Source organism: Lepeophtheirus salmonis, chromosome 10, assembly GCF_016086655.4.
Source record: "Lepeophtheirus salmonis chromosome 10, UVic_Lsal_1.4, whole genome shotgun sequence".
Lineage (NCBI taxonomy): Eukaryota > Metazoa > Arthropoda > Copepoda > Siphonostomatoida > Caligidae > Lepeophtheirus > Lepeophtheirus salmonis.
Window position 1 is genome coordinate 11,315,936 of NC_052140.2, and position 15,158 is coordinate 11,331,093.

Here is a 15,158-nt window from a genome sequence, read left to right on the forward strand (position 1 = left end):
ACCGAAGTATAAGTTCTTACTTCTGTGTATACTTCCTTAAGTGTCTACTTTCCCCTTGTATCCTCATCGGGTATATCACATAATGACCATGGATACAGCAACATTAATCCTCCCATTATTTGTGCCATTAAACAGATAAAAAACATCCAAAGGTAATAACAAAATTTTAACATATATATATCGTTTAGTATCGAACATTCACAGAAAAATGTTATATGGCTTTTAATATTCCTCATAAGAGGCACTTCTCTCGTTTCTTGTTATAAAATGGGTATCCTACTTCAAGAATAGATAAGTTTTTTATAGCTCACCCATTTATCTACAGATGTTAAAAATACATTCGTAGAATCATTGACACGTCTAAATTACCTATTGGAGCATTCATTAAAAGATCAAATATATATCTTTTTAAATAAGGATATCAACATCATTGAAATCCTCCTTCGAAAGGTAACGATTGACCCCTGTATCCTAATTTCTCCAAGACAATCGATGAATATTGGGCATGTTAGTAATAAGAACTGGACCCTAGGATTATTATTTTTTTTTTTTTTTGAAGATTTAGTAAATGAAAGCCCTAAATTTCAAGGAACAATTATTTGCAAATGTCACAAATTATACTATTTTTTCAAAGGTAAAAAAAAAAAAATTCATTTTTTTTTAAAAGATTTTTAAATTCATTTTCCTTTACAAATCTTATAGGTGTCTTAACAGCATTTGTATAAATTAAAGATTTAAGAAAATAAGATCTTCGACTAAACTAATCATCCAATAAAAAAAAATGCCAAATAAAAGCCGAACAAAATAAAAAATTAATTATCCAATATTATTGTCTTTGGCATCAATAACAGTCTTGACTCGATCTCAAAAACAGGAGCAGGTCTTGATGACAGTCTCATTTGTCAGATACCAGAGTTTCTCCCTCATCCTGGACATCAGCTCGGATTTTTTGTTGCAGGGAGATAAGTTGGTGTGTCGCTCATCTGCACCCCATACAAAGGAGCCCATCGGTTTGAAGGTACAGTGAGCTGGGAGGTCAAACACAGTATCCAACAAGTCAAAAAATAATTATGACAACCAGGTCAACGTTTTCTTTGGAGTGGGGCATGAAACAGAGTCATACTGTCACCTCTAGACTTTCCAGATATAGGATCTGTCCAGGATGGTAAGAATTTTGCAATCTCATCATTTTTTTGTTATAAACGGATTGTTACAAGGTATCTCTGCATTTTTTTGACGATTGTGGAATAAATAAATCGTTCATCAATGCCATTTTTTTCACTGGCCCCAAACACTTCTAACCAGCCGTCAATACAACAAAAAACGTCCTGCTGCACATGGGTTCAAATTTTGTTGTTAAACAACAGCCACATTGGGTACTTGGCTTAGACATTTGATCTAGATTTAAAAAAAAAAAACAGAGTAATTATTTATTGCAAGTTAGTTTACCATTTTCATATATTAATGAAGTGTGTCTTTGAAAATTTAACTATTTTTTGTGCAAACGATAAAAAATGTAAAAAATTCTTAAAGTTGTACAATGACCTATTCGTCAATTTGGAAGAAAAATGTGTCTCCTGTTTCAAAGCCAATAAGCAATATCAATATTCCAATGATTGATCGATTTTCATAAATTGGTCGGATGCCCATAAATCGTCAAAATTATAGGAAATATCGTTTTAGTACTTTAAGAACCTTCAAGCAGATTTATTTTTTCTTTCAGAGGAAGTTTAGGTCACTACTTCTTTTCTTGATTTTTATAGGTTTGTGACGGATTTGCAAACAAACTTTGGTAGTTATTTGCATTATCTGGGCGCTAAAATTTTCAAAATTAAACAAATCTTGAAAAAGATCATAGTTAAATTTATTCACTAAAATATAAAACAAAAATCCTGTTAAGGTTATAAAGTTATTGGGGGTGCCCCAAGGTTGCCGGAGGTGGAAGGAGACAAAAGGAGATTTACCCTTTGAATATTAGATATCTGATATGTTTTATAGTGGGGCCCAAAACTTACATTTCCATTAAAATATGATTTTATCCCGTATTTTCAAATATAATGTCTCTTTACGCAACTAAACGACAGCTGAAACCTAAATATTCTAGTTTTTATGCATCCCATGTCCCTAAGTGTAAAAATGTTGGGGCAATAACAAAAAACTGATTATATACGTGTAACCTTTTCCATTAAAGGAAGATCAGGAATTTGCAACTTTCTCACAAAAGTATTTATTCTTTGTTGCCAGATTCAAGAAAGATTATTCAACGGTCAATTTGGCGGCAAATTTCCATTACCTCTAATTAACTGTTGACGAAATATGGCTCCTTTGCATATCTGATCATGTAATCATAACCCCAATTGGACCATATACAAAGTTGTACCTCCAAAAGGGAGACTAATGAAGGAGGATATCCCTCCATAAATATCATAAAAATCTTTTTTTTTTCATATCAAACTAGAAAAATGAGTCATTTCCATACAAAAAACTCAAAGGGACCCATTTTTAGAACCATTGCTCACAAATCCCAAGTGTATTAAGTGATTATGATATGCAAGTTCCTCTAACTAAATTGTTTTGCAAGTTTGTGTATAATTGTAAAAAATATGACCTCCCGGTATGTTGAAAAAGGTACGCCGAAAATTATGTTGCTCACTCAGTAATAATTTAATACGTTCACTTCCTATACATTAAACAAATCTTATTCCAATAGTTATATTAAAAAAAAAAACATAATTTAAACAGTAAAAATTTTAACAAATAATATTAGTATCATAGAAGTGATTACTCTATATTTTTTAAGCGATATTTTACTTAATATAATACCAAAAGTTAGTTTTTAAATTTAATAAATTATTATCAAACACTAAGGATCAAAATCAGTATTGATCTCGTCTTTTCTTCGACAAGCCAAAATCCAAGCCATCCCTCTTGAAAGGCCTTGAGGGAATCGGTGATATGAAACCCCTCTTGGGTTTTACAAATAGCCACTGCAAAGACTTTTAGTTCTATTTACCTGATTAAATTACCTAAATATATGAAAAATCAAAAATATTATAGCATATTCTTTATTAACATGTCATAATAATTTATGAAATTTAAAAACTTTCTTTTAGCATTACATTTTGTAAAATATCTCTTAAGAAATATGGAGTCATCACAAAATTTTTACTTTTTAAATTTATGTAGTATTAATAAGCAAGACTCTTCCCAATCACGTCACCAGAAATAAAACGAGATAAATATTTATTAAATAAAACTACTGAGCCTGCCCAATAGTTTTCTTGTTGTCTAACCTTGTTCTAGTAACATTGTGAGAAGGAGCATTCATATTTTTGATATCAAATATTTTATCTAAAGTTATTCTCAATGTATTTCGTCCTGCACAGACAATTTGGCCTTAGTCCTCACATTACATAGAGCATAAACACACACTGACAATATTAATGCATCAATGATAATATAAACAGAAGACAAAAAGATGCTGGGGGCGTGGAGCGAGTCCGTCCTAAATAAGACTTGATATAAAAGCTTGAGATAAACTAATTACTACGTTGTTAATCAACAGCTAAACTACAACTCCAACAAGGGGGCTTACACTTTATCGCTACACATCATATAAAAACATACAATCAGTACAGACATGCAAAATTTATGGTGCCTTTGCAATAGTGTACTGGTTAGGTCTGCCACTGCACTCCGTCCTGAACGTGTTCTAGGGATTGTGTATTGTTCAACCAGTGTCCGACATCATAATTCATTAAGAAACTGGAGAGACTGGAGGCGGCATCCCCATGAAAAGGTACAAAATTGTCCAAAATCTGTGTCCGCTCAATTATAAATTTAGGATATTCATAAACCAGATGAATTGGCTCTTTATCTCTTAAACCACTCAAACGACATTGTGGGCTAACTTCATGGTACATAAGGTGATGGTGTCAGTGTAGGAGACAATAATCTTTTGCACACTGAACCATGGAGCACAGTTTTCCTTTTGAAAAATCCAAAAATACTTCCATCTTCCCAGTCTTACTTTTTGGAGCATTGCACAGCTTTGACAGCAATATTTAAGCCTCGACTAAAGGGGGTTATACTTATAACTCCTGAACCAATCATCCATGTTAATCTCCAAGGTTCATTAGCACGCAAACCCATAGTTACACTTTAATGTTTCCCATCAAGAACGAAAAAATAGTTATAAGAGCCTAGAAAGGAAAAATAAACATTTTTCAGTTTGGCAACTACTAAAAAAAAATCTGAGAAACCAATTATGTTTAACTTTATAGTAAGCAATAAAGGACTTGAAAAATGATGCATACTTTTTGCCTTAGCACCAATAAAATAAGAACCATTCAATTACAAAAAAAAAGTGTATTTATTTGATGAGCTTCATCATCATTTACTGATTTCATCGAATACATTATATATAATTTGTTTTTCTCTAGCCGTATACACTTGTACAAATAAATCTTTATTTTTAATAAGTACCTACATCAATATATACAATGTGCCTATCCGAAAATGTCCGCTCTGATAACGTAAATATTACATGCTTGTGACTTATATTTTGTTTGTATTTAAAGGTTATAATGGAATAAATTAGATAACTAAGTAAAAATATTTACAACTTCCTTATATCCACTAAGTTCTTTTCATCTTCATTTTTCGTCATATTCCTTTCTGTTCATTCATTTTTCGTCACATTTTAGTCAAACTTTTGGAAATTGAGCTTTATTGTTTATTAATGTCACGAGACATTTTTTACAACTGTTCTTACCAAATATAAAATAAAATAACTGGGCATTTTTGCGATTGCACTTTGTATGTAAAGGGTTGATCTTACCTAGTGGGTCACATTTTATTTTCAATCCGGAATAACATTGGTCCCCAATCACGGAGGAGAACAACAAGACATCTTATCCCTTAACAGATCAAGCTGAGACGGACGGAAAAAGCAAAGAAGATTCTAATTTTTCCCAAGGCCAACCAACATTCCGAGAAAAAGTTTTCATTCTCACTTTGAATAAAGAGAACTGCCGCTACATTGTATCAAACATCTAAACAATGGCTCAGCTTCAGTGAGATATGTCTTTAGAACAAAAATCCAGCTGGAACCATGGTCTTCCCTTCTATTTTTGTAGAGAGGAAGGAGCGGCTTCGAACATCGAACTTCTGGATAAGAAATTGCTACTTTGGGCCGGAGAACAATTCGTGGAAAACTTTGTTTTCACTCATGATGCCATATTGGTCTACTTCCAACATTAAAGTGTCTTTTTTTTCTTTGTGTTATATTTTTTTTGTGTGTCGTACTATAATCGTGTTATATGTATGCATGTTGTGAATAGATCCTATAATAATAGATACAATTACTTTGCTTCTATTTTCATTTGTATCCTGCTTTTGATGAATATGGATTATAAGAAGAAGAAGAGGAGACTGAAGAAGAGGTCTGTTGAAAATATTATTAAATTAATAAGTATTCTTTTGTCCACTTTATTAGCTCATTATTGAAGCTAATTTGATTTCTACGACCATATGTTGGTTACTGTTCTTCTGATACTTTATACTCTTGACTTCATCCTAATGAAATGATTGACGTGTGAGAAGTATTATATGGATAAAAAAGTGAGAGACGTCATTCCTCGTTTCTCTAAAGTTGCTTATTGATAAAAGGAACTCTTACAAATAAATGGTTTTTGCTTAAATACTTCCGTATCAGGCAAAAAAAAATTGTTATAACGAAAATTAAAGAAAAGTATATATAAATATTATCAACATAAATAAATAATGTTTTATAGTGTGATCCCCCCCCCCTCACTTCATTGTTATAAATAAATTGCACATAAAAAAAGAGGTTTACTTGTAAATGTCAGAAGTACGCAATATTAACTTATCCTTTGTCGTTTGACTACTTCTGCTAATTATTATCTTGGATGCACTGCCTTTAATACAATTTAGGATAAGTATACTCTTGGTGAACGTTGTGTTAATTTAAGTGCCCCGTTATTTTTTATTCAACTCAACGAAATTTAACAGATTTTATTTTTGGCCAACCTTCAGACCTGCATCTGGCCATTCTTCAGTGCTCTAAACATGTGTTTAAGTGTTTGTTAAATGTAAAGCAATGCCTTAATGAGAGTCTTCCAGAAATATAGATGAGATCTGATGTATCAGTTAAATAGCAGAGCTCGTCATTTTTGTTTGGGGAAGCTTCGGTATTCCGGCAATGAACAAATGTAGTGTGACTATAAAAATCAAATGTATAGATTCTACTGTCAGTCGATTCTCTCAGGCTTGTGCTATTAGAGAAAATGCCACCATGGAAAAGTTCATAGAAGAATGTTATAAGCGGCCCAAAAAGGATTCCCTTGAATAGATTGCAAGCTTACATTAATCAGTAAAAATAGAACTGGAATGATAGGACCCATTGACAGGGATGCGACCAAACAGATTTTAAAAAGTAACAAAAGAAGACAAATGGAACCAAAACGAAGGGATATTGAAAGAAGAAGTTTCGAGAAGCAAGGAATCATTATTCATAACAGTGATACGACATTCTCCGTCATTTCCAAGGAAGGAAGCAGTGATATGAATTTGAAGGAAAAAAAAACATTCTTAGAACATCAGAACAAAGCCAATCAAGCGTTCCTAATGTTGCTATAATGGCAGACAGATTCAGATTATCTGATTCGGCTGTGGAAGCACTTTAAAATTATTTGCTGGAAGAGCTGAATTTGCTTACTCCAAACAACACTCTTGATAGACAAGCAAATAAGTGAAGTTAGACAGAGAGTAAGAAAAATTCATGAGAAATCCTAGAAAGACACCTCACAAATTTAATGTATCGGCTTCGATTCAAGGATTGATTCCACAAAAGTAATTAAATATATAAAAGTGTGTGAAAACGAAACAGGAGCCGTTCATAGACCCAGAAATGTATTCTTTACTTAAAAGGGAAGAACATGTTGTTATTATTAAAGTTAGATTGACAGGATTTGTCCCAATATAATTTTTCTCAAAAGTAAAACAAGATCAAATTTCGAAAACAATGAAAAGTTGTTATATTCTATTATTTTAAAGCCAGTCTTGACAGTCTACTTGTTAAGAGCCGACCATACATACATTCACCATGCTTCACCGAAAAGTGGAAAAGCTGAAGATCAATCAAGAGAAATACTTTCAGTAATAAAAGAAAATTTAAACCTTGGGGCATTATTTGCAATGCTATGTGATGGTTGCTATACAGACATTGGGACTTTGTCTGGAATTATTAGAAGATTGGAGCTCTCGGTTGGAAGAGCAGTACAATGGTTCATAAGCCTTCTACATATGAACGAATTTTAAGTACTTAGTTGGACCAGAGAAAGGACCAGAAACTTATGAGGGAAGGTTATCTACAATGATGTATCAAAAAGACCAATAGTTTAATTCAATCTCATTCAAGGAAAAGTAATTTTAATTTCTACAGATTTACTGAACAATTTAAGTTCAGATCACCACTACTAAAAACAGAAAATTTCATTAATTTGCAATAGCTCCTTGTATCAATATGCAACTTTTGCAAAAAGAAGAATGACGTATCTCACTTTTTATTCATATGATACACCCTAATGCAGGGATTCTCAACCTTTTTTTAGTGATGAACCCCATGTCAAATATTCATTTAACACAAGTTATATTATATATACATTAATATTTATTTAACACCGAGAACCCCCCCCCTGAAGTCGCCCAAAAAAAGTTGAATTTTCGGTTTATTTCACCCATACATATTACATAGTACATAGACAAAACTTGTATCTTTGTATAGTACTATATAATGGCTGGCATTATAAAAAACCAATACTGTTAACCAATTTATGTCCCGGAAAATTTAGTCAGACCCCCAAAAGTACCCTTCCCTCCCCCCTCTAAAATTAAAACAATATGTTGATTCTGCTTTATCAGGACATTATAACAATCCTAATCTTAATATGTTTTCAGTTACACATTGTAGTATAAATTTTATATATACATATTTAAATGAAAATTACAAAACATTAGCCATGGATAGTGTGGATTTAAGTTTTAAAGTATCCACTTACACCAGTTCCACTGTCAATTATTCATGTACTCCCAAAGCAGCACTTATGAAGTATCTCGAGTTTCAATATGCCCTCCAGCATCAATTGCTTCGTTCTTCCTACATCTTCAGATGAACTCTGCTATTCAAGTGGTGAACACTTTATTCTCAAGAAGATGCTTTCATCAGATGGGGGCATTATTCACTTTGTTTATGACAAACGGCTATCTTTAACAATCACGGACTTACTGAGAGATTCAAGAGCTTCAGCTTATTTTGCATTCTATATTTCTGGACCATCACAGAAACCCACAAGTAACTGGATGCAATCCTTCAGAAATACCAGTTTTAAAGAGTCATTGATCAAGTTCCTTGTCGACAGTTGGGAGGATGATAGTTTGGCATGTGTGTTGTAATAGAAAACATTATTTACTAATTTAGAAGATACATGCTACAGTTTAAAAGTAGTCAATTGAAGAGCTATTATGAAGAAGCTGATAGTAGTATATTGTACCATCTTGCAGACATACCGTCTTCAAACAATGTTGTTATCAACACATCTGACACAGATTGTCTTTTAATTGGCCTAGGCTGATGTTTCTCTAACTACCTTTCATTGAGGATATGGAAGGAACCTGGATTACAAACCTACACCGCTCAGCCATATAATGCATAACTAAGATACATGCATCATTTGACGATACATTCTACAAATCACTACCTGCCTATCATGTGACTATATTTGGTCATTCAATGGAAAGTGGGAAATAAGGCCACGAAAACTTCTCCGGAAAAACAAAGACGCAGAGTCAGCTTTTAGGCAGCTTGGACTAGCATTTCAAATCAGCACATCCACTACTGCCTCAAATTAAAAGTTTTTGAGCGAGATTTACCCCAAGAAGAAAATAACATCTGTAAAGGAAGCACGGCTCCGGTTGTTTTTGCACAAACCAAAGAAAGCAGATGAAAGAGTCACATTTGTGCAGAAGTTGGAGGGTATTTCTTTAGCACCCTATTCAATATCACTACTCCAAAAAAAACGTGCCACTCCTTTAGTTGCAAGACGATGGATTACTCCAACTAGATCGGTGGAGGTAGAATTATCTCTCCAGGAGTAAGTGAGTATTGAGTCAGTCTTGTTTTTTTATGATGTCCTGACATATTAATATACATTGGTACAAGTTTTGTCCATGTACCTTTTGGTTAAAAAAATCCGTCGAGAGACTATTTTCAGGTGGGTCAGGCTGACAAAAAAAAAATTCAATGTTCAAGGTGACATAATTAATTTCAGGGGGTCAAACCTTCTGTATCATGTTGCGTGAAATGTTCTGTGGCAGGTTCTTGGACTATTACCTCTTGGCTCTTATACAAAACTCCTTTAGCTACAAAAAATAAACCCTTGCTTGACTCCCATCAAAATTCCTTTTTTCAAATATATACAAATTATGAGTTTACATTAAAGCAAAGTAGTTTGTTCATCAAGTGAAAAATAGAAGGGTACTAATGATTGAAGTAAGGAGAAGTGAGAGGACGATATTGACATATTTTTTCTATAGATTCCCTGTCTTCTTCTAAGTCCCCTATAATCCCCCCATGCAACAGCATTTTAGCTCATAGGCTATATCCCACTTTTATTATTGCCTTTTAAACCTTTTTTTTTAAAATCAAGTTTTTAGGGTTTATATACGATTCACTGCCATATTTCGAAATGAAAGAAATAAATGTTAATTCATACAAATATTTCAAGATTTAAAAATGAATTATATATGACTTTATCTTGATTACAATTAATAAAGAATGTATAAAACCTCCAAAAGATTGAGTAAAATGAAGTAACTTACTTAGAAACTAATATCTTTTATTTTCTATTTTCTATTCGAGTGATTTATATCTTACTTTAAGTTATAGAATTTACTTTACATTTCAATTTTTTTAAATTGATTTTAAAAAAAGGTCGATGTTGATTGAATTTGGTTAATTTAGTTTTTAATATTTATTAAGATATTTAAATATAATAAGCGGGTTATGTTGCGTGAATATAGATAACAATAAATTTTCAGGGGGAAAATGAATCGATTAGTGAGTCTAATTAACAATGTATAATTCAATGTTATTCCCAGAATATTATTGTAATAAGACCTCCAAGGTTCAAGACCTTCATTTTGTTGCATAGTGTTATCATTTCTTTATTTTCATTATAAAATTTGGTAGGTAGGTATTCCACTTTCTTCTTGTTTTCATTTTTAAATTATGTAAGTAATAAATCATTATGAATTCTTTGAATTATCTTTTACTTTTCGTAGGTAAGACTGGACACAACTCCTGCAACACTTTTGGTTTTTTGCTCAAAAACTCCGAGTTGGTTTGACTTGGATTCACCAAATTTTAACCAAACATGTGTTAGCTATTATTGAATATATTTAAAAATTATACCAGACAATTTCCGCCTCCCCCCCCCTCCCAAATTGTAATTGAATATGCAGGGGCGTCCGCAGGATTAATATCTTAAATCACTGAAAACAAAAAATACTAAATAACACCTTGAACCGATTAATATTAATACCATTAAGCACAAAGTAATAGATCTTGACACCAAATTAATGACCCATCTTAATATAACACCAAAATGACTTTTTTTTCTTAGAAATACAACTATGAACTTTTTTAGCCGTTCTACTATTTTAAGCTTTTTCTACACAGCGATAATTTTTCAATGATTACCATCAAGCTCCTTGATTTTGGGGTGAGGGGTATATATATCAACATATCTTTTATCGAAGAAATAACAATGTAGTAGTATTAATAAATTATTGCTGTTGCATATTGTAATATAAAGCTGTATATTGTAATCTCTGATATATATCATATACATATTTTTATTTAAGAAATAGCAATGTAGAAGTATGAATGGAATATAGTAGGTGTTTTTCAGTTTAGAGTCGAGCGTGTCTAGAGGTAGGACTGTTTTTGTTAATAAGCACTCTAGAGACTAAAGTAGTCCCTAGTTCAATAGTTTTGTCTAAAAGATGCATAAAAATGCATAAAATATTTAATAACACATGATATAAAAGCTAATCATTTCCCAGTAGAGTCATATATCGGTAGTTAAAAGAAAAAAGGATACACTTAATATTCCTAGAGGAAAAGGGTTTATGAAAAACCTCAATAACTTTGGTGGCAAGATGTATATGATAAAAGGAGGGTATTGGAAAACTTAGAAATTGTGTAATAAAGCCTATTACTATGAACCATTTGCACTTATACGCATTTTTTACCAAAAATGTCAAAAAAATGCAAATAAATCTATTTCTTATATTTTGACATTTACTATAAATCAGTCATCTTCTTATTGCTTCTTCATTTTTGAAGCGAGAACATATATGAAATATACCGCTTCTTAACTCACAAGAAGGAAAAGGTCCCCATGGTCTACTCAACCAAATTTCCGGTCTGGGTCATCGGGTCCAACGGGACGGTGATGCCGCTGATTTTCTCCAACCAAAAAGTGAACGTCAGCACTGACAAATACTGCGAGGTGCAGAAGGACAAACTCATCACATGGATGAAAGCCAATAGATGGGGGCAACTGGTTCACCTTCCAGCAGGACTCCGCCCCTACTCACAAGGCAAAGAAGAACCTCCACATACTCAAAGAGGTGACTTCTGATTCCCACAAACTTACCTTTCCATCTCTCCCGATTTGAACCCTATTGACTACTTCGATCCACAGATTTTCCCTTCTATCTCTCCCAATTTGAACACTATGGACTGCTTCGATTACAGGGACTTAGAGAAGCAAGTCTGTTTGAGACCTACAATAGTTTGGCCCATCTTAAGTAACCGATCGTGAAGTACTGGGCCAAAGTATAACCCACACAAGTCATCTGGGCCTGCTCCTTCCTTCTGGGCATGCCTCAACAAGGTCATCACCACCCACGGCGGACACTTCGATGGATGAACAACTTTTGTGGAAAAATGATGTCTGTAAAATTAAAATTTCAGGAGTTATACCCCATTAAAAACTGTCCCAATATACCTGCAAATCCCGTATGCATTGAGTAGTAATGTGCAAGTGTGGTCATTAAAAAACGGAGAGTTACACTAATAATTTGTGGGTGGCTATATTATTCAATCAAAATTTGTCTGTTCATCACCGCCTAATAACTCTGGGCAATGTCGTTTACGACCACTAGTTGAATCATAAAGAAGTATAAATGATGCCAGAAAATTTATAACACGCATAGCAACTTTCTACTGAGTGTTACAATATATTAAATTTCTCTTCAATTAGTTGATTTTGAATTTTGATAAAAGTATATCAACTGTTAGTAAAAAATGACTATAGTATTATAAAGATAATTATCCTTAAAAAAACTATTTTTAACCCTCAAAACAGTTTTTATCCACTATTTTAAAGAAAAATACACAAAAATTATTGATTTTTGTGTCACAACAATTAAAATTATATTGTACAACTGTCATGCATATTTTATGGGTCTAGCTTTTTGATGTTTGAGAAAGAAGGGTAGTTACAACGGTCTCCCCATCTAACCTACCTACAAAGAAGCCTTTTTTAACTATTTAAGAATTTAATTAAAATTTGTTAAACAAAGGAATGAACCGTATAGTAAAATGGTTCAAAATTTATATAGGTATATATATATAGACCAATCTGAATAATGTAAATCTATGTAGCATAAAGTAGAATTATATATTTTTATTTTTTCTATAGAAATTTATGCTTGAAATCAAGAAGCACCTTCATTTTCATAAAATTAAAAAAAAATTAAGTTAACCTATTTAAAGCTACGTATTAATCCATGTATATATTGTGTACAAGTTGGGATTTTGTATAGTTGTAACTTGTACGTACTACAATTATAATGTACATGTTTTTGTTTACTTATATTTGTTTGTTTACATAAGGATCGAGAATGGCGCCATCTTAAGGAAATTAATAAACCCAAAGAATAATATTATTATTTTATATATTAATATAACTCTGGTGCTGAAAAGTCCCGGGCTTTACAAAGAAAATAAGTTTTTTTTGTTCAAAATTGGCTTTTAGAAATAATAATAATTCTTATTATTATTGATTGTTTGATGGAACCAAGTTCCAATAACACTTTCAAGCCATTGCTTAGCTAGAATTGTATTTTTTCCCATGAAGAAGCAGTGTAAAATTATAAAATGAAATTGTTTTGAATCCATTGTTTGGAAATAACAAACGTAGCGTCACACTTAGCACAATAAATCACAAACTAAGGAACAGATTGTCATGAAATTTTGCAAGTTGTTCTTTTAAAGATTAGTACTAACTAAAAATGATGAGGTTTAAAAAAAAATCAATGTCCATGTGTGAAGCCCTCAATTTTTCATCACATGTGACGCAGCATTGCTCTAACTTACTAGACGTCGACAGACAGGCACACTTTCCTTTGATGATATAGTTTTTTTTTATGACGAGTCAATATGACTTCCTATTATTCATGAATTTTATTCTCAATAAATATATAAACAATGCTGATGAATTATCCGTGAAAATTGATAACAGCTTTAAAAAATAAAACAATTTAGGTAATAAAATAAAACTCGCACGCTAAAAATTGCGGAGGATTTACAAAACCTATATACGTACACCCCTTTTTCTATTCTTTTTTAATATAAAGCGTTGAGCCTTAGCTACGCACTTCCGTTACTACATTGCAGTTCCTTAGGTCAAGTGATCCTGCGGCTAGTATATATTTTTAGTTTGCTCATGGCCCATTTTTGATTTACAGTATTAGTGGTTATTAAAATTCCATTCAATGATCAATAAGTCATAATTAACATAGAGTAATCTTCAGGCTTAGAAACTGAGCAGAAAAGGAACTCTGCTCAGGCTTTACGTTCATTTTTGAGCTCTTGAGCGAAGAAAAATTGAACAATTAAGAAAATAAACATGTCGTCTTTCCTCAATTTGATTGTTCCCCAATGACTTTTTTTATTCCATAACCAACTCTAAAATTAGTAACATGTGATTTCTTTTGTTCAAATTTATTTGGGTACGTTGTTAAAATACTTTTTTGTCAGCTTTTGTTGCGGTGAGTCGTGAATGACTATATAACTAAAAGTTCTAGGATACTTTGCTGCATCTCATTTTGCCAAACGGACACTTGCGGAATAACCACATTACCGAAAAAAAATAATGTTGTATAAAAACTAATACTATCATTGGTGTTGTGGCAGTCCCTATTTATACTGTCCAGTCTAGTCCAGGCTTAGGACTGGTCCTATCAGTCATTGGGACCGGTCCTTAAGACTATCGATCCTTCTGACTGTCAGTACTAGAACTAATTTAAAAAAAAGAAGAAATAAAGATGAGTAAAATTTTCAAAAACCGAACTTAATAAATTCTTAGGACTAAACTGGACCGGGCCGAGACTGAAATGGACGACACTGCAGTCTTCAGTCCTAAATAAAGACTGCCCTAACATTAGTTATATGACTGTGTAATTATCTATTAGACTACTCCAATGGCATACACATTTTCATAATTATAGAGACGACCGTGGGATAGAGGAGTGATGATCAGGATTTAGCCCGATGCATAGAATCTCCAATACATACATTTGATCCAAATTTGATTAGTCTCAATCATTGATTGGTTATAGAGTATTTTTCTTCTTTAAACATTTTTTCTTTTTCTAATTTATTTATTATTGGGTATGTATGATGATTTTTAGGACAACGATTTGAAGAGAGTCACGAGCCAACTGTTGAAGAATAATGAAATGAATCAATTTTAAACACTTAATCATTGCAATTTGTGAAAAATAATCAAAACAATATATTTTTAAGATCGATGAATGCGAATCATCATTACATAGAATTTCATCATGAATCCTCATCAAATATATTTTTAAGATCGATGAATGCAAATCATCATTACATAGAATTCCATCATGAATCATCATCAAATATATTTTTTTTAAATTGCCAAAGGAGCATTTGGAAAAGTGTCAGTGCATCATCACTAACTACAAAATCTCCATAAGTTCACCCACTTACCTATGAATTCACTCTTTCAATTGAATTCCCATGGAGCAAAAAACCTATG

The 15,158-nt window shown here is 32.4% G+C and overlaps 1 protein-coding gene across 1 annotated transcript in view; it reads left to right on the plus strand.

The window, feature by feature from the left end:
* Positions 1-290: 290 nt before the first annotated feature.
* Positions 291-15,158, plus strand: part of LOC139906493 (uncharacterized) — a 258,054-nt gene continuing 243,186 nt past the window's right edge. Inside the window, exon 1 of the mRNA XM_071891484.1 lies at positions 291-295. The gene's annotated coding sequence lies outside the window, so the exon portion shown is untranslated. The remainder of the gene's footprint in view (positions 296-15,158) is intronic.